This window comes from Syngnathus scovelli, chromosome 8 (assembly GCF_024217435.2).
Source record: "Syngnathus scovelli strain Florida chromosome 8, RoL_Ssco_1.2, whole genome shotgun sequence".
NCBI classification, from domain to species: Eukaryota; Metazoa; Chordata; class Actinopteri; order Syngnathiformes; family Syngnathidae; genus Syngnathus; species Syngnathus scovelli.
In genome coordinates this window covers 15,051,376-15,074,136 of record NC_090854.1, presented here as the reverse complement: position 1 = coordinate 15,074,136, position 22,761 = coordinate 15,051,376, and the positions used below count along the sequence as shown (strand labels likewise).

The 22,761-nt window shown below is 42.0% G+C and overlaps 1 long non-coding RNA gene across 1 annotated transcript in view; it reads right to left on the bottom strand.

The window, feature by feature from the left end:
- Positions 1-22,761, bottom strand: part of LOC125973868 (uncharacterized) — a 53,792-nt gene extending 31,031 nt beyond the window's left edge. The window contains exons 1-2 of the long non-coding RNA XR_007483309.2: positions 22,556-22,761; positions 6,933-7,038 (exon numbers count right to left, since the gene is read on the bottom strand). This is a non-coding gene — a long non-coding RNA (uncharacterized lncRNA). The remainder of the gene's footprint in view (positions 1-6,932; positions 7,039-22,555) is intronic.

Below are 22,761 nucleotides of genomic sequence, written 5' to 3'. Positions count from 1 at the left end.
ATGCAATCTAAATTCATGCATTGAAAAGTCCAATTGAAAATTAATATTGAATATTTGTGACAGATTTCCTATTACGTTTTTCTTGTATCATCCACTAAATTGTTGTGGAATTAAAAAAAAGTGACTGCATTAATAAAAATATCCAGTTGAAATTCAATATAGGATATTATAGAATTATTATTATTATTAAAGATTCACTGAATTGCTATGAGAGTACAAAATTCATGTATAAACAAATCTATTCAAAACATTTTCTGGACAATTTCCAATTAAAAATGACATCTACTACATCTCTCTGAGACTCGAAAAAGTGTCTGTTTCAACAACAACAAAACATCCAGTTAAAATGTTTTACACAACACCCTTGGTAAGGTTTCATACAATTACATTATGTTTGTTATTCTTGTGAGAATGCAAAAGGTTATTAGCCACCTAATGAACTCTGGACCTCATTAGATGAGATCTTCTGATGCAGTTTGATGTCAATAACTCATATTGCCGTGGCGGCTCAGAGCCTCAAACACCCTGCAGTCAATAAAGTAATGTTCCTTCTCAGATTACTCCTCTGAAGCGTCTCCTTGTCTTTTACGACTTTTGTACACTTGCACATTTTTTGCACCTACTTGAAGTATAACCATATGGAGCCACTGAATATGTATTGTGTGTGTGTGTGTGTGTAAGAGGCTTTGAACTCCATCACAAGGTTCCAGCGACACGTCGCCATCCTGATGCTGACTTGACTTTGGGGGCAGCTCAGGCGCCAGGACGGCCCCGTCGGCCCCCTAAACAAACAGGCTCGGTTTACAAAGACAAAAAAGGAATGACACTGGACTCTCTGGCAAGTCGTCAGAATTTTTCTTTTCATAAATCTGCCTCTGTTCCCACATGGGGATATTCATAGGATCTTGGATATAATATATTCCACTCATCTGAGAAGAAGCATTCACATTTTTACAACTTTTAAAGTCTTTCTTGTTCGTCCGCACACACTCACACTTTGACTGCACAAGAAGCTTCTACATTTAATTGATAATGAAGGTTGACATTACATTGGAAACTCCCAGGAAGATGACCCTGAATTTTAGGTTCAAAAATTGTTTTTTTTCTTGCAATGGCAATAAGAGCTCTCTGGGTCTTTTTGTTGGCATTTGTGGTGGCAGGGGCAAAACTAAGAGTCAAAATATAAAATAGGATATTTTTTTCCCACAATTATTCTAATTTATTTTGAGAAACCAAGAGGGTGTGGAGTTTTAGTAGTCGAAACTACTGTAGTCAAAATAAAGTCAATAAGTAATAAAAAAAATAAAAGAAAGCTTTTTTTTTTTTTAGTAACTCTTTCACTTTTTAGGACACCTATCATCTTAAGACTTCTGCAATCGACAAATTTTGTTTGTCGATTAATGGAATCCTGACACAGAAGTTGAGGATTTGGAGGTGCTGCAAAATTCAACATGTAAAATAGTGACCACCCATTTGTATAAATCCTAATTTTAAAAATAACTGATTATTTTTGTTACAATTTTTAAACATATTGAACACATTCAAACACACTGACGTAACAAAACACAGTTTTTAAAGGAAAAGTCAAGTCAGAAATATTCTTACAATAATAATCTTCTCTTATTCCACTAGTCTAAACATGGTATTCTCATTAATGATGTATTTGTGAAATATGAATTAAGCATCAAATCCACCCATTTTTCTCCATCTCTGGGGGGTTGCTGTAGATTTAAGATGACATCACAGTGTCTTTTGGTCTTCATAATAAATTGTAGCAGTGAAAACTACTTTCAAGTAAACAGCATGAAACTTCCCCTAAAAAGCACGGCTTGCATGATGAGGCTAGCACAATCCTCAACTCTTCTTCTTCTCTTCCTTTAATTGCATCCTGATATTGCAAATGAGTAGACAGGGGGCTCGAACACTTAACATTCCGTTAATTTGACCCAAGGCGCCAGAACTGCATCACATGTGTCTCCAAAGCACTTAGCCTATGCTAAGGATTAATGGCGGGCCATCTAAAACAATTTGAGAGCCAATCAGTCGAAGCGACGCGGGTGAATCTAATATGATAATTTATCTGCATCAACGCCTGGCGGGAGGGGGTGGGGTATGTAAATTGGGCGACCCTTACCTTAAGCGAATGGATGCACACAGCTGGACACACCGCCTCCATTAGGCAACTTTAAGGGGACTTAGGAGTTTTGCTTCTCCTTGGAATGATGGCAAACCCCCTCCTTATGTTCCAATTTCCATAAAGTTACCACCTCCCATGACATGACAGCAAGGCGCAAATAAGTGCCGATGTTGCCATCACACGGAGAGGGTGTAACGTCGGTCGAAGGCCCCGCCTCCTCATCTCACGGGAGCATTTTAGCCGCTGCGTTGCATCGTTCATGTAGCTCCGACAATCGTCTCGTAATTGATTCGTTTAATTAGCCGAAGATGGAACTAAGCCCGCGTCCCGCCATCTCGTATCCGAGGGGGAGCTCCTCGCTGCATGGCCGAGCCACTTAGCCCAGCCCAGTCAGACTCCCATTAAAGTGTAATTATATGTAAATGAAAGCTGAATCAAATGCCCCCCATTTTTTTTTCTATACAAATCAACCAATGAAGCAAACCCCATTGTTTCTCTCTTCACCTTATTAAATTACAATGGGTAGCACTAGTTAGCACGTCCGCCTTAGTCTTCGGAGGTCGCGGGTCCGATTCCACCTCCGGCCCTCCCTGTGTGGAGTTTGCAAGTTCTCCCCGTACCTGTTTTTCCCCGGGCTCCCCGATTTTCGAAAACATGCTTGGTAGGCCGATTGAGCATTCCACATTGCCCATAGGTCCGAGGGCGTGTGCAACTGGTTGTTCGTCTTTGTGTGCCCTGCAATTGGCTGGCAACCAGTTTAGGGTGTCCCCCTGCCTACTGCCCGATGACTGCTGGGATAGGGTCCAGCACGCCTGCGACCCCCATGGGGACAAGCGGTACAGATAATGGATGGATATTATATACATTTCGATTATTTCGTAAGGAAAAATCAACCAGGGTCCTGGAATCCTGGAACGTTCACTGTATTTGTAATGGAGAGATTGTCGTTCACATTATTGACATGCTTTGTATCACTTTGTGAGAGTGCTTTTTTTCCAAATTGGGGGTGTGGGAAAAGGAGGGAAGTCGGGTCTGTGAAGGGGGCTGTGCAAGAGTTTCTATTTAAACCAAAGCCGCCTCCCTTCCATCCAAATCCCCGCCATCCCTTCACAACTTTTGTTGTTTACTTCATAAGACCCCCTCCCCGAACACCCCCCTCTTGTCTTGCTATGAAGTTGGCGCTAAGAGCTGAGCAGTGATTACAACTTCCTTCAGAGTGAATGGTGCAGATGTGGGCCTTAGCCTCTGTGCAGCACAACAATGGCCTCAAAGGAGCCTGCACACAATGAGGGTTTCTCCTTAGCCAGAGACGCGCCTCTATAGTGGCGTGCAGCGCAGGGATGCTAAGCAGGTGCCACACTGAGGGCCCGCGACGGACCCCGGGGCCCTTTCAAGTCTGACCTGTATATCCCCCCTGCCTCTGAGCTTGGCTGAATAGCTTCAGTGTGTACATGTGTGTGGATCACTTCTTTGGTCAATATGGGCATTAGTGAGCTGAGGTGTCACTTAGCTGCGGATTAGCTGGGCTCGCTCTTCATCGTGGATTTGCTCACATTGACGCTCCGCCGAGGGACTGATGCTCGCTAGCGTCGCTCGCTCTGATCTTTCTCGGCTTGGTGGAAGATTGAGGAAGTTACAAAGTCCCTCAGCCCCTTTCATCACCCCCTGTCATCTCACTCCCTCAACTCTCTCTTATCCTCCATTTAATCATATTCATTTACTCTGCTAATACTACTGATTCATTTCATCATTTTGGAGCTCATTTGTTTTAACAAACCCAGGGATAAAAACAAGAAACAACTCTGTAATCTTTTCGAGATAGATCCATGGATGGGTGGATTAATAGAGAGCTGGTTGGACAGATGAAAGGATGGATCGGTGAATAGATTCATGGGTTAGTCAGTCCAGCCATCTTAAATTTTATCTATCGAAAAATCAATGAATGGATGGATTTGATGGGCATTGGGATGGCAAGATAACTAAATGGTTGAATAGATGGATGAAATGGGGGATAAATGATGGTGAGCTGTATTTAATTCTTTACAAAAGTGCACATCTGACTTTATTTAATGGTGACAGCGTCCCGCCATGTGTTTACCTTCAAGTCCATGTGTGTGTGTAAGTGTCACAATTTTATTTTAATTTTTTTCTATTTTTGCAGAACGGCGGGTACCAAATGAGGAAGTCACCTGGCGTCTCACCGCCAAGGTCTGTCAAGAGTTAACATGTAATGAATAAATTAATACCTAATGACGAGGGGGGCGCTATTAGAATGGCCCCGCGCTCGGGGGAGGCTACAGAGGATGATGGCGTTTTAAAGCGGATGCTGGGACACTGACAACAAAAACAATGGAAAGCGCTGCTAAATGCTTTTGTGGCTCCCAATGTGCAGCACAAGTGCTGTTATTTGAACTTTCACCACTTTATCTTCATTTTTATTACCCTTAAACTACTTTCCATAAGCTTGTCGTACAATATGCCGTCCTCAGAAACAACAATGCGCCTGGCAGATTTATCTTGGCTGTATGCTTTGTCATTGAGAGATTTAATGCATCGCAGACACACGTGCAAGACGGGTCCTGCTGGGCCTCGGCTAATGTTGAGACCCCCTCGCGAGAGTACATTATCTCAAAGCCTTCCTATTATTCCGGAACGCTCTTTGATTCCTAATGCGCCTATCTCATACAACCTACAACCGTCATTAGAAAAGCCCACTAACAATCCATCATGCTCATCACTGATCATAAATTGTTTACATCCTTTCAGCCAATTTTCTGTATTGTAAAAATGATAATGTGGATGACTCATCAGATAAATGTTCTGATGCTCAGGGACTTTGGGAGTAGCAAATTTAGAAACAGGATTAAACTAAACCGGTTTAGTCGATCACTTGGAGAATTTTTCCCTTTAATACATGAAATAATGGTGCTCGAAATGAATAATAGAAAAATTGAATGAAAAGTTGCCCATAAAGTGTTCTCGTACTGTAGAGTTGATTAATTGACCGAAATGGAGTCTTGAAAATTCTTCGAGATGGGATTTTGAAATTTTGACAAACTGTCACCCTAATTGGAATGTTTCTTGCACGACTACATCGTCCTGAGAACAGACTCCAACATGATGTTCCAAGTGCCCTCCACCACTCAACTGCATTTGACACAAACGTTTGGCAGCCCTCTCTGACTTACAGTTCAGTACGTGTGGGTCGCTAACGGACCAATCACGGCTGCCAACAGAAGCGCTGGAAGCCAGCGGAGCCATTAAAGAGCCCGGCCCCAGCTAGAAAAACAAGCCCTATCCACCTGAGACCACAGAGGGACAGGATGCGGGCTACTTATAGCCAAGCAAAAGCCAGCCACAAGAATAGCAGGAAAAAACGGTTCACTATGGGAGCCTGGAGAAGCCTTTTGAAGTGCGCCACCATCCAAACTATTCTGATATGCACTGGAGCAGCATCTTTGAAGGCAGGTTATCCTCCGCGGCCGCCTTGTGTCCTGTTGTGAACCAATTGTTTCCTTTTTCACTTTGTCGCTATTTTCCTGTAGAAACTGACACGGCTTTATTGTTCTCCTGGGCCACACTGCTCAGGAGGGGAGGGCGTGTCTTAGGAGAACCCCTCACACTTCTCCTGATGATGGACGTGGACCAGTGACACACATGGGTGGATGACCCGCTGCTCACCGCAAGTTATTTCCTCCATCGTCAAGGTCGCAACCCCGCCACCTTACCCAAAAATGGCCCATTAGGGTAGTTCATCAATGAGCGGTGGCAGCCATGTCATTGTGTAAACAGCAATAACGAGGGTGAGGCTGACATATTTTGTTGTTTTTGCTGAGCGGTGATGATGGTTGTGCCATAACTTTTCGTAATTTATGGCGTTGTCCCAGTGGGGGTAAATGCACCTGCCACCATGTGCAAAAAAAATAACAATGGCATCACGATACACCATGGGCCTTGGGAAGATGTGGTAAAACACATTTATTTCTACATCATGCCTAAGATGGTTGAATGGTTATTAAATACAACATTGCCACTGTATATGGGTGAGACATTTTTGAAAATTCCAAAAAATTTGTCTCACAGTCCGGAAGAGACTTTTAAAGCAATATAAAATTGGGTGCTAGCAAACAATGAAGACTTGCCTCAAAATTAATAAAATATTTATGAAGAATCCTAAATGTGCTTGAATATTAACTATTAGAAGGTGAATTTTATTTTATAGCATGAAAATGTATCTTAATAAAAAATATTTTTTTTAGTGTTTAAAAGTTTTAATGTAATTATTGTGGTCAGGTGACACTTAAAAACAGCAATTAAAATTTCCATCATTTTACTTTAGTAAAAAAGGGCAATGATTTTTCTTGAAAATTTGTTTGTTTGATTGAAATTTGCATAAAGTTCTCAAACATGCTGGGAAACCGACTTAGCGTTATCAAAGATGTGAGCAGGAAGAAAAACATTGCAATTTATCAGAAACACCCCAAAATCAATATTGCAAAATGTAAAGAAATCGACATGATTAAAACTGAACCAATTGAGTTCTATATATAACCACGTGACTGACTTTAAAATGCTATATTCTTAAATTTATTAAATTTACCGAAGCTGCAAAATTATTTAAACTTGTGACTCTTATTGTCCCAACAAACATTTCATTTTTAATCTATTCATAATTAACTATTTTTTTTTGTCTTGTTCACGTGAACAAATTTGGCCTACGAAGACGTTTCACTTCAGGCTAAGTAGTCCCCAGACGTGAACCCAAACACGTGTTCGTGAAGTGGACATGTCACACCTGTGATTAGTTAATGTCCTCCAGTCGTCTTTGTCCAATTTTGGAGTGCATCTGTTCACTGCCCGTTTTAAGTGTCACTGTATCCGCCTTGATCTGCTCCGAGCTTCTGCAACACACAAGTTAAGTACAGGTTAGTCTGCAACTCTAGTCCAGCCTCTCCTCATGTTCCCCCTCATCTCCCCTCCCTTCCTTTTGAAACATCTCATCCAGGATGGACTCTGGTGGTCCCCTTGGTTTGCTCTGCCCCTCCTTCGACAGTCGCAAGCGCACATGGTCCTTTGTTAGGAAGTCCGAGTTCTGCAACCGTTGACGGCATTAGAAGACAAGATGTAATTAGGTGGTAACCTGGTGGTCTCATCTGTGGCCAGAGTGCACTTCGACTTCCCATCTAAGGCCCACCTGCACCTTTGTTAGGTACCCACACTTCCCTTTGGAGGTCATAGACCCTTCTCCCTTTAATGGCCTTCAACTTTGTCTGGGTTTCCTCTCAACTGCCCTTAACAACAGGTCACCCCCCAAAACAAAAAAAACCTCACCCCAATCATCCATTAATTACAACTTGTGCTGATTACTGGGATGAAAGAGGGAAAGTGGCAGATACCTTGTGGTGGGTCCATACAGGACACCATTGAATGTTTATTTAGCAACGCCAGTTAGACTTATGCTATTGTTTTCTGCTGACCTCCATGATCCCCATTTCCTGAAATGAATCAGTGCAAGGCTTCATTGAGGGGGTCTATTTTCATCTCTGAGTGATAACGAGTGACATTTATTCACTGATCAGTTAGCATGATTGAAGAGCAGTCAAAAGTAATCATCAGTCCTGTTCAATTCACCCGACATATACAAAGGAGTTAATGTTTCTTCAACAAATTTCAACAAAATATGAACTGTTAAAAAAATGAACATATTTACTTCCTGTCAGCCATTTTAGAAATATCATAATTAGGTGTCCGTCAGGATGAGCAGTGATTGAATTCATTGTTTGGGAAAAAGGAAAACCCAATAAAAATGTTCAAACAATTGGAAGCAAGGTCTAATCTCCTGTCCCTATACAATTAAGGAAAGTCACTTTTGTGACTCACAGGAAACTCCGATCAAGCTTTGAAATGAGCTTGCTTGAGGGCGTCTGGAGTTTGGCTTGGAACCCAGCTGGCACAAACCTTTGCATAGCTCCTTGGTTGCTAGTTTTCGGCTACCAGAGCTTTGGAATGCCCTACCAATGGATATTAGAACTACTACCTCAGTAGAAACATTTAAGACACGTTTAAAGACACATTTCTATGAGATGGCCTTTAACTAACTTGTGATGGCCGATTTGGCCGGAGTTTGTTCTGTTCTCTCTGCCCACCTCCTCCACGGCTGGGGAGGGGGTTAGGTGGCTCAAAAGCGGATAGCGGCTGGCTGGATTCTCGGGGACCAGTTCGGGATGGGGGAGCTGCGGCTCGGCCCCCTTGAGGACACTGCCAGGACAATCGAGGACACCTCCGACATCCATTTTTTTTTTTTTTTTTTTCCCATTGATTTTCATATTATGTATTACTTGTGTACTCTCTGCATCCATTATAACCTGGTGATCCTGAAAGGGGGATCCTTCCATCTGTGGTCCCTTCTCAAGGTTTCTCATTTTCCCCTGGTAGGGGTTTTTTGAGTTTTTCCTTGCCCTTTTGGGAGCTTATGATCAGGGGATGCTTTGAGAATAATTGTCAATTTTGGCTATGTGAAGCCCTTTGAGACTGTTTGTGATTTAGGGCTATACAAATAAACTTGACTTGACTTGACTTGACTACTACTTTTTAATGCACATTACTGTCACTTACAGGACAAGATTGGAATATTATCACACTTATCGCCATACATTTTCAGACAATTGTTTGCCCTTGGTGGAGGTCTATCTACTGTGTTCTAGTTGCATGGGATTTAATCCCTGGCCTCATATCCTCTCCGTGCATTCGGCAGTGTGCTTGGATGGTGCGTGAGGCAAACCTGCACGGCAGCTTTCCCTTATGAGCTACTGTGCGTATTACAGTAATCTGGAGGGCCTCCTGCTCACTGTGGCGTGCGCCAGACATCCCGGGCGGGCAATCTCACAGACGGTGGGGGGCTCATCTTATTTCGGGGCACATTTGGTGTGGCCTATATGGCTGTTAGCAGAGCTAGAAGTGGAACAGGAGTCAACTAAAGACATTTTCGTATTTATTTTGGGGGTGGGGGAAGGGACGAAGGGAACTTTTTGTACTAAAGGTCAAAGGTGTCTTTTTTTTATTCATTCGTTTATTTTTTTACATGACATGCGGAATGATTAACTTAATATAAATAAAATTGTGTTGCATTGTATAACACGATCTCAAATGAGGTGCCTCCTCGACAATTTGAATTTTCTGCAAGGTTGCTGGTGTCCCTTCTTTGATGGCATCTTCACTGACCTTGAACACTTGACTGTTTACTTATAATAAAAGGTTATTGGTCGGATACTGATATATGACTCATTTGAATGAATTGTCCTGATATGACAATATAAACATTATAAATAAAGGCGAATGATCAATGTATACGATATAGAAAATATAATTTCATTCATTCCCATTTACTATCCAAGCAATTTATCAAGGCAGTGTTTTGAGTAACATTCTTAACCAGTGTTTGCTGTCTCCAATTTATTGTGCTTTATCTTTGGCGTTTTCATGGCAATCATTCCAAATGAAAGCAAATCGTCAACAAGGACTGTCAGGATAAAAAAAAAGACAGAGACTCACTTTCAAAGCAGTAAGTTTGATTTCATAGTGGTTACTATCTTTACACTTGTTAAAACTTCAGTGTAAGGTACTTAATTATATTTTTAGTTCACTTAATCGTGACTTCTTTTTTAGATTTGGGTGACTATTAAAAATGTTAAATGAGCTGTGTGGTTTTCTTTTTCCAATTTATAACTGTTAATTGATTTTTACATGTCCGTGACATTTGCCCAGGTACATGCAATGGTATCCAAGGTCTTCTCATCTAGCCTAAAGATTCAAGATTCAAGACACTAAGAAGCCCTCACATGCATTTACAACTAAATTATAATAATTAATACATGACATTTTTATTTTCTATTTTACTCCTGTTAAACAGCTAAAACATTGCCTCTGGAATGAATAGATTATTTCCTACTGTATTTCCATTATTTGCAGTTGGGGAAAAATATAACAAATTGGTCCTTGCATAACACTCAGTGCCAATGTGTTGTCTGGCGCGTTCTGGATCACCATAGTTACTGACACAACAACGACTCCCAAGGTCATGAACCCGTATGACCTGAGTTCAGGGAGCGGGGGGTGGAGTTGGGACAGGCTGTTGTCTACGGCTTTCCCAAGAATAATAAGTAGGAAATCTTCACTTCCCAGACCTCCCAGTAACCTTCAGAGGGCCAAGATTTACGAGGCCCAGCGTGAACTCTCCTGATTTGCTTTATGACAGGACTTCCACCCTGCACCCAACCGCTGTCATTAGCGCCTCTAAACATAGGCGACTGAGTGTCGTTGGGGGGCAGGTGGGTAGGGGTGAGTTTATTTTGCATTGACACGTCGTCTGCTGCTGTTTGATTGTGTCCCAACTCTCCTTAAAAGTTGTTAACTGAAATCTAGCGGACTCGCATGGCTGAACAGCTGACGTTCACTCTAATAGACACGTACGCGTGCGCACGCACACACGGCCGTGCACCGGCACTAGTGGAGACATGCACGGGTCACCTGGTAGGTCACGGCCCCCCTACTGGTCATCCCCTGCTGTAAGACCGCATTGATTATTTGCTTGTCTGCAGGCACGCACTCAAGCATGAGCCTTTTTAGCATCGGCACATGCAGCATTGTGACACGTGTTTAATCTGTATGTGCGTGCGTGCGTGCGTTTGTGTGGGGTCAATTTGCATTTTCAGAACTTTTTTTAAAGCTCAACAATTCTTATCAGGGTAATCGTATTGCAAGAAACCAGATTCTCTAACCTCACTATCATTTCCTCATAAAATGGGTAACTTCTGCTATATGTGACCCTTCGCTTGCTATGTGTTCAGCCTTCCACCGATCAGCGATTGTGATGTAGTCCACGAGAGATTCACAAGTGCATTAAATAAATACACTTTACTTATTACTAGCAGAGAACTCCCTTGGAGCAGCCATAAAAGGTGCAAGGACCCATGACCAGGGAGATAATAGCTCTACTCACTCAGTCTGTGATGGCACAGAGTCTTCCCATTCGGAACATCTGGTAAGTTCAGGACTGCATATCCAGTATTGTCACGAAATCAAATGATTAGGTCAACTTTAGCATATCGATGGCACAGTGCGGATTCCTCATGACGTAGGAGGTTTTGTTCAAATGCCAGAGATAAAATGTAATGTCACAATCCAATGGTAACCTTACCTACAAACATCACATACTTACAGAATCTAGTTTTTTTTTTACATCCTTACAGTCCAGTGAAATCCGAAAATCCATTTACTATATAACGGTCAACGCAAAAAAGTAAAAATATTTGTAGGTAACAATTTCTTGGCAGGGAATTTAGAAGCGCAGTGAGTGAAAAAGAGAAGATGGCGGCTCCTCTAATTAAAGAAGGGAAAAAGTGTCATTGCATCTGTTGTGCACCCCCGATTCCGTAAATCAGTACACAGCCTGTGCTGTCATCATCATCATCATCATGAAGAAGCAATTGAAGGGGGGGAAAAAAAAGAGTCGACCGGGCAGCTTCTACCACCATCGTTAAGCGAGACAAAGTGAGGGGAGATCAAACACACACATACGGGGCTTTATTTTCCTGCCCAGCACACGTCAAAGTGCAAGCTAACTATGTCGTGTGTAGTCTTCGTTCTTTATATATTTTTGAACGGACTTTCTCGTGTTTTTTTTTCCCTTCGCTTACCACCAACCTTCTTTCAAGTGTCCCCAAAAAGTGAAAAGAAAAAGCAAAACACAAGTTAATCCTATTATGCCGGCAAAAATGAGGGGGTGTGAGTTCCATATTATATTGAGATATGCTGTCACATAAATATTTTTTTTTTACCCAAAATTTGAGTCAAACCTCAAATTACACAACTTGTTTTTAACTTTAAGGTTTCACTGAAAACTTGCTTTTTGGACTTTAAAAGGTGGATCAAACTGCTCGCTAAGGTGCGTACCCCTGGTAAACATTCCCGGAGGCCTTCCCAAGAACAAATATTGATGACTGAAGCCTTAAAAGATCCTCGGAGTGCTATGTGTGTGCGTATGCACATGTTGTTCTCTTGGCCCAAAAGCAAAAGGGATCGCTTGCATCCTTACGCAAACACAAGGGTGCACAAACGGCACACTTTTGATACACATTAGCGTTGCAAATGTTTGCAACTATTTTGGTCTCATAGGAAGCTCTCTGGAATAACTTGCTTTGAATAAATGAATCCTGACAAGGGGAATCTGCATACAAAAACAGCAGGCTGGAGAGCGCTGCCTGAATGCATACAGACTTCTTCAAATGGCTTTCTTTGTTTATCGAGCACAAACGTGGTCCTCTGCCCTTCCGTCTTATACAGTAAAATCTGAACATGCATTTTGATGTTAATAAAAGGTTTGCAGTGCACATAAGTAAGACTATCTAACAGCTGGAAAAGTAATTTCTTGTCATTAGCTATGAATAAATATCTAGCAGCTCCTCTCCTATTGGAGGTGCTTGACTGACGTCACGGTGATGGGTCGAACGGAATCAGTATATTGAGATACCTATCAAGTCATCTGTTATTGGCGAGAGATATCTTTGATGGAAAAGCCGCATTTACAGTACAGATAAGTTCATTTCTATTTATGTCCAATGACACCATTGCATTGTAACTTCTCGAACTGAGCCGTACCGTATCAAATCGAATCATGGTCCCACTGAATCATTCCACTTCAAAACTGTCCTTGAATCAAATCGCACCCTATGTATCAACATGCACATTTAGTATATTCCATGCCATGCTCTCTGAAAGCTCTTCCTGAAAGCATTTAGTTGACTAATGTATGTGCCCTGGGATGCAACTACATTGTGCAACGTCGTCGTCACATTAATCTAATTAAATGTTGCTGAATATGAGGCTCGGTCTCTGATGAGGACTACACTTTCCACCCCCCCCCAGAATAAGATGCCAACATGGCTACAGAAAAGGTGCCGTTCTCCAAACTTGTCATTGACTTACGCTATGCACCTCTTCCCCTGTTCCCACTTGTGTAATTAGGAGCGCATCGACATCATCTGGGGTGGGGGTGGGGTGTAAATAGAGCTGTAGGGGCCTGTCATATGAGCATGAGCGGTGGCGGAGAGAGCAGGGTCCTCGTCGCGCCGAGGGATGAGAAGATGGTCGTGATTGACAGCTACCTCGAGACCGGCCTGATGGAGTTGTCAAGGCGTCGCACTCACGGCAGATGCCGTTCGCCGCGCTACGTTGCACGCTCACTAGCGTGCATCACGGAAAGTTGTTTTTTGTCGCAGTGCTGTCGTGATTACATTTTTTGCTTCCAACAAGCAGTTCTGGTATAGTCACCGAGCAATGTGTTTGGCACTTGTGCTAGTTTTAACACCAGCAGAAAAGGCCTTACTGGATTTGAAAGCCGACCACTGCCACCGAGTTCGATAAATGAGAGGGCACAATCGTGGTGTGGGAAAGCCACGGCGATCCTGCGTGTGGGAACTCAGTGGGAAAACTATCCCGTTTCTCACTTGGGCTGTCAGAGCAGGGTGTTCGTTTAGACAAGGTGGATTGTGTTACTGGCAGGACAAGATAGCAAAGGGTTCCCGTGAAAATCTACACTCTGATTCAGTTGCGGTAGCATTTCATCACGTGTCCAATGTGAGTCAGTGGGGGTGCATTTGTTTATGGAGTCCTTTCCCATCATCGGTAGATGTAAAAGGAAACTCTATGATTGCTGTACCTAATGACAACGTTCTAGTAGAGGGATGTGTTCACTCCAGGGATTGCACCAAGTCAAATATGGAGGTTTACACTCTCAAAATTCTCAAAGGGGTTGCTCATTCAGATAATTAACCAAATTTGGGTAGATCTTGCAAAGCCCTTGTCAAACAGTGAAAGACTTATCCAGCCAATATAATCATGACAATAATGAATACAATTAAACATGAGAGAATTACAACATGACAAATCCCCACATGGTATCAATTCTCCACCCATGAAACCTGGATGGACCAGGAACTATAAATGGTATCTAAGTATCCATATAAAAGCAGCACTTGCAGCATGATCAGGATTCAAAGAGCCAATTTCTTCTGCTTCACAGGAAAAAGTACGGTTAAAACAAATATGGCCACCATGCAAGCTTTACTTGTCTTCTGCACAGCTGCTACCCAGCCTGCGGTGGCATCGGCCCTGCTCACCCCATCAACCCTCCCAAGCTACCCATCATCTGGAGTGGTGGTGTGGGAGGCCGATGGGAATCAGCTGACTGGCACCGAGCTGCCAACCAGATGATGGCTGGATCCCGAAGGGATGGGGATATAATGTAGGAGGGTTAGGCTACTAGTGAACGTGAGGAGAAGTGGCAGATGTGTACATTGTATACAATCAAGTGCCACTAAGCGGTATCTCGTCACCAGTGGGTGATGTAGTGATTTTGTTCATTGATTTATTTATTTTTCTCCCATCAGCAATCTGATTATCCATCTGGGCTTTAAGTGTTTTACTAGCTCTAAGTTAAATTGTACTTTGAAACCTGCCAAAAGACAACTCACAAACTTTCGTCATACAAGCTTAGCAGAACAGATGCCAGGTGACACACACAAAAAAAAACTACAGGATATTGAAGGAATTTCCATCGTTTTAGAGACACTGAGAAGGAAATAGGAAAGTAAAATGATTTTCTAACTTCTTTATATGGTGGTGTCTTATAATGTCCTGCTGGGCCACCGTCTTCCATCAGGAAATCAGATCAGTCAGTAAGAAAAAAAAGTATTCAGACCAAAAGTAGATTATAAAGAAACACAACAATGGCAACTCGGAACACAGTCGAAGAAGATGAGTGCTGCAATGTGGGCGTCGTAAAAATGTGCTCCGAAGCCGCCTTCGCTCAGGGCAAGTCTCTATGGAAACGAAGGCCAGAATTAAAGGCCGAGTTGAGTTGTGACCTAAACTAGGTCATGTGGCCTTATGAATTTGAACCAACTGCGTATGCATGAAGATTTTGAATACTGTATATAATAATAAAGGAAATGCTATTTTATTTTTGATCTATTGTGAGGGTGGGCTGAAATATAACCTTGCACGAGAAATGAGAGATTACTGTACTGCAGCTTACAGCTAAAGTCCATCCATCCATCCATTTTCTGAACCGCTTAGTCCCCACGGGGGTCGCGGGCGTGCTGGAGCCTATCCCAGCCATCATCGGGCAGTAGGCGGGGGACACCCTGAACTGGTCGCCAGCCAATCGCAGGGCACACAGAGACAGACAACCAATCTCACTCACACTCACACCTAGGGACAATTTGGAGTCTCCAATCGGCCTACCAAGCATGTTTTTGGAATGTGGGAGGAAACCGGAGTGCCCGGAGAAAACCCACGCGGGCCCAGGGAGAACATGCAAACTCCACACAGGGAGGGCCGGAGGTGGAATCGAACCCGCACCCTCCTAACTGTGAGGCGGACGTGCTACCCAGTGCGCCACCGAGCCGCCACAGCTAAAGTCAACATGTGTTTATTATTGTCATTTGATTTATTTTGTGTTTTTTTTTTTTCCCAAATCTGATCGTCCATCTGGACTTAAATCATTTTATTAGCTCCATCTTGAATTATATTTTGAAACCTGCCAAATACCACTCACAAACTTTCATCATATAAGCTTAGTGGAACAGCTGCCGGGTGACACATGTTGAGTTGGCGGGGAGGGGGGGACGACTAAAAGCAAGTCCATATAGGAACTAGAAGGAATTTATTTTAGAGAAACCAAGGAGGAGGGTAAAATTTAAAATGATTCCCTGGCTCTTCAAATGCATGTCCTGCTGGGCCATTGCTTTCCATTGGGAAACCCAGACAAGCTCATCTCCATGTATGGAAGGTTAAAGTTGAAAGAGCTTCAAGCCCACAACTGGAAATTTATCGTAAAATGTGAACAAAAGTAAACAAATCATGCAGTGTAGCATTTTTGTGAGGTCATGATATAAACGTATAAAACTATATGAGCCATTATGCAGAGATGTTGTCTTTGTGAGATTCCATTCTCACGCAGCCTTGTGGCATCCCACTGATTCACCGCATCAACCCAAACACAGAGATGGTCAGGCTCCGTCACCATCGCCGTGCTCCTTGGCAGACCCCCACCCCGACCCCACTTCCCCACCCACATTGTCATGACAACGGCCCCCAACAAAGAGATTTAACAGTTTGACGTTGATACAGAGCGTCTTCCAAATCAATCTTCAGTGAAGACACATCTCATTGTGGAATTAATTTTAATGGTAAAACATTGCATGTAAATATGAACCAGCTTATTGTAGAGGCTCATTGTTGCTTTAATTATTACCATTAATATGAATTGTCCAGCACAAAGACAAGAGAAGCCAGCGTGAAGACGTTTTAAGCACAAAAATAAAGATAAATTGCCCTCAAAGATTTTAGCAGGTATCTTTTAAATAACTTTTCAAATGATTTAACACTTTGAGGGCCATATCTCATGAGAATTTTGATTTTAAAATAAATAAATAAATAAATAAATAAGCACTAGAGGAGTTTGTTTGGAAGAGAATTGTTTGAGCGACGTCATGTATGGTTGCTGTCATGACTTTATACAAAGGTGCAAACATGTTTTTATAACTAAGACAGACACTCGTGCTCACAGTACGTTAAAATTATTTACGACACAATCCTCATCAGCTCAAAGTGAATGTCATCGTAGTAACGAATTAACTCGTTCCTCTGTTGGTTCTTATTTATTGAATGCCTTGCTTTTTTTTCTCCCCAATTGCATGAGAGTACACAAGGCATTCTATGATGGGTTGGGCGGTGTTGATGATTCTAAGGGCCCTCGAAAATATATAATCAAAGGCAAAGTCATGGAGAAGGGCCAAAGTCAGAATTCTTTTACTGGGCCCCACATCACACACGCGTGTTCATACACAGATGCACCTGTGGTCCAACACAGAGCCCCGAGTAAATAATTCACTATATTTACCTGCTCACTTCATAAGCTAGCTTGCTTGTGAGATAAATAAATGATAAATAAATGAAGCAAGAGGGCCAACAAGGGAATACATGCATAGCTAATTGAGCAGTAGGGAAATGGGGGGATGGGACGGGATGCAATGGTGGGGATATACAGGTTGGTCTCAGCCAGAGGTATGTTGCCACCTTCTGGTGCTGGAGACACACTTCAAGAAGCAAAAGGTTCACTTTGTGATAGCTTCCAAACTCCTGTAATACTAACAGAGCAGGTGTCTCTTTGCCTTTGCCACAAAACCTTAGGATCAACTTAATTAGCACGAGAGACAATAAAATATTATACAGTGGACGTAAAAAGTATACACACCCTTGCTCAAATATTTGTTGTCAGATAAAAAATGTCAACAATATAAATCATTTCAAAATAGTTTCCTGTATTAATGTGACCATTCAACTCAGTTGAAAAAATCTTTCATAGAGGGAAAGTAAAGATTTAAAAACATCAGATTAAGTGGTTGTACAAGTCCTATACACACTCTTACAACTCGGAAAAGTCACAATTTGATATGTCTCTGTTTAACCTAGAGTAAAGTTTCTATGGGTTTTTCCTAATTTTTTTGGAGTCATATTTTATGGCACGAGCATGGCCCATAGAGAGCTTTCACAGCATCAGAGGGATCTCAATATCTAAATCAGGAGAAGTTTACAAAAGGATTTCAGACATTAAATTAATCGTGGAACACAGAGAAAACAGCCGTCGCATGGAGAAAATAGGGCACAGCATTACCAAAAACTCGACATCCCTCCAAAACTGATAAAAAGACAAGACGAAAACTGGCTGCCAAGGGTCCAACAGCAATATTGATGGAACTTTTGGAATTTCTGGCTCTTCAGTACAAGTAACAACAATCTACCATCTTCTTCACACGTCTGGGCTATAAAAAAAGGTGACAATAAGAAAGAAATATAGAAACACACGGAATTTTCTAAATACATGTGGAAAAATCTAAAAGAGTAAAACACACTGTTCCAAATACAAGCCTGTGCGAGCACAAAATTTTCAGACGAGAGCGAGAAAGCAAAACAATGCCTACAAACTACAAACACGACTTGATTTTGTAATTCATCCATTTGCGTTGATCCTGATTCCACATATTTGCTCATCATTTCAACATTATTCTTCCTTTCTCTCAAATACTTTCGTCTGCTCTGTGGTTGAGTTCCGCAAAACCTCAGCTGTATTTGGAGTGAAAATATTGTTTTGCACGTCGCCGCAGCTGCTCCACTTTGCCTAATGTGGGCCTTTGAGGAGCAGCTAAGAGCTTTACTCCGACAGCTCGCCCGCCCCCTTTGAAGGCAAGATACTGGATATCCCCTCGGATCTGGAACACGGTCCCAGAGTAAACACTGGTGGTCTGGAGGTTAACTCGCCCAAGCGCTCGTATGGCCGTGCTGCTGAAATGCATACGGCTTCAATGAGAATGACCCCCTCTGGTCTTCTTGTCGGCCTCGGCCTACTGGAGAACCTTCGCAACTCTGTGCACCATCTTTGGATACTGTGTATGAGTGTGATCCGTGCTTGTCAGCGCCAATTATATGGCTTTAATTGAAAAACACATTAAGCTGAAGTTAAATCCTTCTCCTGTATGTCAAACCTCCAGGAATTAGACCCGGCACGCTCCTGTCTACTTTCTCTACCCCCTTCTTTAAACTGAATGTTTATGTTTCTTTAAATCAGGGGTGTCCAAACTCTTCAATCCATTTCCGCCTTATGCTTTGAAATGCATCAACTTTGAAAACAATCCAAATTAAATATTATTTATTAATAAATTCATTGAAAACCCCCTCCTTTTTACATGAAATTGAAAAATTATAAAATACATGACCATAGCGGGAAAATTAAACACATTTATTATATACATATAGGTTACAATAAATCTTTCTAAACTCAAGTAAATATTAGAATGATTCTAGAAGATTGTGCCGAGGTTTGAATATGGTAACCTACACTTATTAAAATGCTTCATAAAGTGAAACGTGTTAAATTCAAGGCATCATTTTTAATTGATTTTTTGAGATTCCGATACTGCGCTGATATAAAATCACAAAATGGCTCGAACAATTTGTAACCCAGATTTTCAACCCATGCTTGTCAGCGCCAATTACACTAACTGCAAAACCATCCATTTAAAGTGTCGCCCTTTGTCTCAAAGCCAAACCTCCAGGAATTATTTCTTGACTTGATTTCAATTTGATTTTAAAGTGCTCACCAAAATGGATATTCAACAATGCATTTTCTTAAATTCAACGGGATCAGAGATGTAAAATTATTGTATTGGATTATGTTATAGATTAAGTTATTTAGATATTTGGTTTAATTGGGAATCTTTTTTATAAAAATGTTTGTTGTTACATTGCTGGAAAGGTAAATTACAGGCACCTATAAAACAAAATAGTCCATTTAAAATGAGTCTTCAATAGCTACTTAAAAATTAATTAAAAAATAAAGATGCAATTTATAATAATTCAATAATAAGTTTGGTATGATCAAAGCACTTCCTCTTAGTGTCCACTAATTCTCCATTTAGTGAAAAAGCATGTCTGCATGCACTTCTCCATGCAGTGCAGTTTTATGGGCAGCACTGCCCCTAGAGGTCGAACTGTACACTGCAGCCATATTTAGCTCCAGTATTGAGTGTAAAGCTTTTGTAACAAATAAAGTTTCAAGATTTTGGATTGTGCAAAGAGCTTTCATATTCTTTCTTTTTTATTTATCTTCATTTGACATTCTTTAGGTTGGCAGCTGCTCCCTCTCACATTACAGTAAACACACGCACGCAGGCATAAGTGCACACACACACACACACACACACACAAACACACACACACACACACACACACACACACACACAGACGTAAGTGATTTCAGATTTCCAGTGAAAGAGTAAAAATGAGAATTTGGGGCTTTAATTGCTTTTTCATGATCCGGCAACGGTGCGGCGAAATGCGGCGTAAAGAAGCCCAATTAGAGTCTTTTGAGCAGCGGCTGCAGACAGCGGGGTTCAAGCCTTGATTGTCTTTCTCCACTAGCTGCAAGGTGATAGCGGTCTGGACCCCTATTACCCTTGCAGCCGTCTGTTAAATTTGCCAAGAAAAAAAAAAAACTGCACCCGGGCTCTCGAGAACAAAAGGCTCAGCGGTTTCGCCAAAAGAACCCGGGAAAGAAGGATCCCTGAAGGATGCATTCATTTGGTGAGCGCTGGCTCTGGCCATTGGAGCAAGCAGGAAGCTCGACTCTTTCGGCCGCCTCAAAATGCAACTGCAAGTCGTTCACAGCAGATGCTTCGTATTAATTGGTCTACCAAGGCCTGACCCCGGCTCCCGTGCTCATATTTAGTATTTGCTATAAGCTGACTTCTTGAGGGAGCGCTTGTGGCGTTGCCTCTCATTCGGCCGCCGCCATGACGGATGGGCCTGTCTTTCTTTTTTTTTTTGGGTATGGATGTAGAGCGCAAAGGCGGGCCATATGCCACTGGCACGGACCCCGTTCCAAACACCGCCTACTGCAGGAGGCATGGAGGGAAGATGCGCAAGACGAGTCAGCAGGATGATAGCGGAGAAAAAGAACGATGCCACCACCAAAATGCACCTTTGGGTGACTTTGGAGAAAGTGGTGGAGTTGTGCACCCTGGTTGCTATCATTGATGTTTGACTCGAGGAGTACACACGTGCAGATAATCGGGCTGATCCCAAGCCCAACGGCCCCTTCTGATCAAAGTCAACAAGGCTCAGTTATCGAAACCGATCATACTCTCGTTTATCTGTTATCAGATAACACTGGTCGACATCAAATTTTATGCTGATGTCCCTTGACACTGATTTACAACGAAATGTCTTTGCCTTTTTCCTAGCACATCAGGTTTTTGAGATATTTTATTTTCATTTTGTGTTTGACCTATGAAAGCTTGCGCAATACCAATTTTACCATGTCATTTGACAGGTTACAAACCAAACCAAAACAGGAACCAAATTCTTATCAATTTATATTTGCAAAAATGTTTTCGCACAATCTATTTATAACAATGTCATGTTTTTTAAAAAAGGGATAATTAGAACGTTTGTTTGTATCCAGTTATTAATTAAAAAAAATCATCAGATTAATCATTTATTGAAATAATCCTTTGCTGTACCTTATTCTATTTTGATGCAGATCTAGCTAAGGGGTGCACATTTTTATTATTCACAGGAACTGTCTAGAAAGGTGTACGAAAGTTAATGTCAGTTTTGATCCAAATTATTTGTTTGCTCGAGGTCTGCGTTGTACCAAGCACTTAGATGATGTCTTCACACACAGACAAAACACTGTGTGGATGAATTTTTTTATGACAGAAGTAACCATGGATGGAAGTAGGAGGTGTGAGGTGGGGAGATGGCACAGGGGGCAGGTCCATCTGTCCCAAGCAGCTTTTCCCCCTCTCCCCCCATGAGAGAAGCACAGCTGTTACTGCAAGGCCCGATACTGTCCACTACCCCCCCCCCCCCCCTTCACCGCCACCCCCTTCTCCCCTCCTCTGAGGATGAAACGAAGCGGCCCGCGGTGCAGTCAGGCTGCACGTCTGCAATTTCAGACCTCTTTAGATTCATTCTTCATGCTCGCCACAAATGAATAATGCGCACATTAACTGCTGCCGGTTAATACATTTCCATCTCGTTGCACCGTTATTGTTTTTCCAAATAAGGCCCACAGCGTAACCCGAAAGCAGAAGCGCACATACCTCGAAGACAGCGAAAAGACCTTCTTAAATCCTCACCCTTGCTTTTACTACTTTGAAAAATCAAAACATAAACATTTATATGATTCGTGTATGATTTTCAACAATTTGTCCCCGAAGCCCCTGCGGGGGTTGAGGGGCCTCCACCACAACGTAACAAGACTCACTCACAGCTTTTGTCAAGAAGCCAAATTGGCACCGCTATATCCATTATGTTAGCAGGCCCCTACCACAATTTCGGCACCCCTTATAGAAAATAATAACTTTCGGGGGACATACTGTACCACATGCTTGTCACTAGCGTGTTAACCTCACAGGTTTTGATTGTGTACCCTTGAACTTTGGACTCGTGTAGCTTTGAGACACCCTGAATATGTGCAATAGCTTGTAAAAATCAGCCCTAACATTATTGTAGATTGCAGCTCAAGGGACAGCAATGAATTCTTACTGTTCCGTACTTGTACTAGTGACATTTCATATAAACGACCCGAATTTTTCTTAAAGTGGCCATGGGGAGTTTATTTAATGAACTGCAGAGTACCAAGCATTTTTTATTCACTGTGGGTAGTGTACGTTGTGCGACAGATATTTAAGCCATTTTTTTCCTGACTACCTTTGTAGTATTGAAACGTAAAACATCTATCGTCTGTGTTATGCCTACTTATTGTGAAAAAGAAAAAAAAATAGCTCCACTTACCAGTAAATCACATCAAACTGTTCCTGGTGCTGTTTTTTTAAATCACACTTGAACTGGTGTATTTTGGTAATGGCAAACTGAAAAAAAAAAAAAAAGCATAGGTCAAAGGTCAGCATTGCAAATCTCAGTGTTCATGTAAAAAAGCTAGCGGGCGAAATGACGATGAGGAGATGATACCTCTAAATGATTTGAGCAAAGTATGTCAG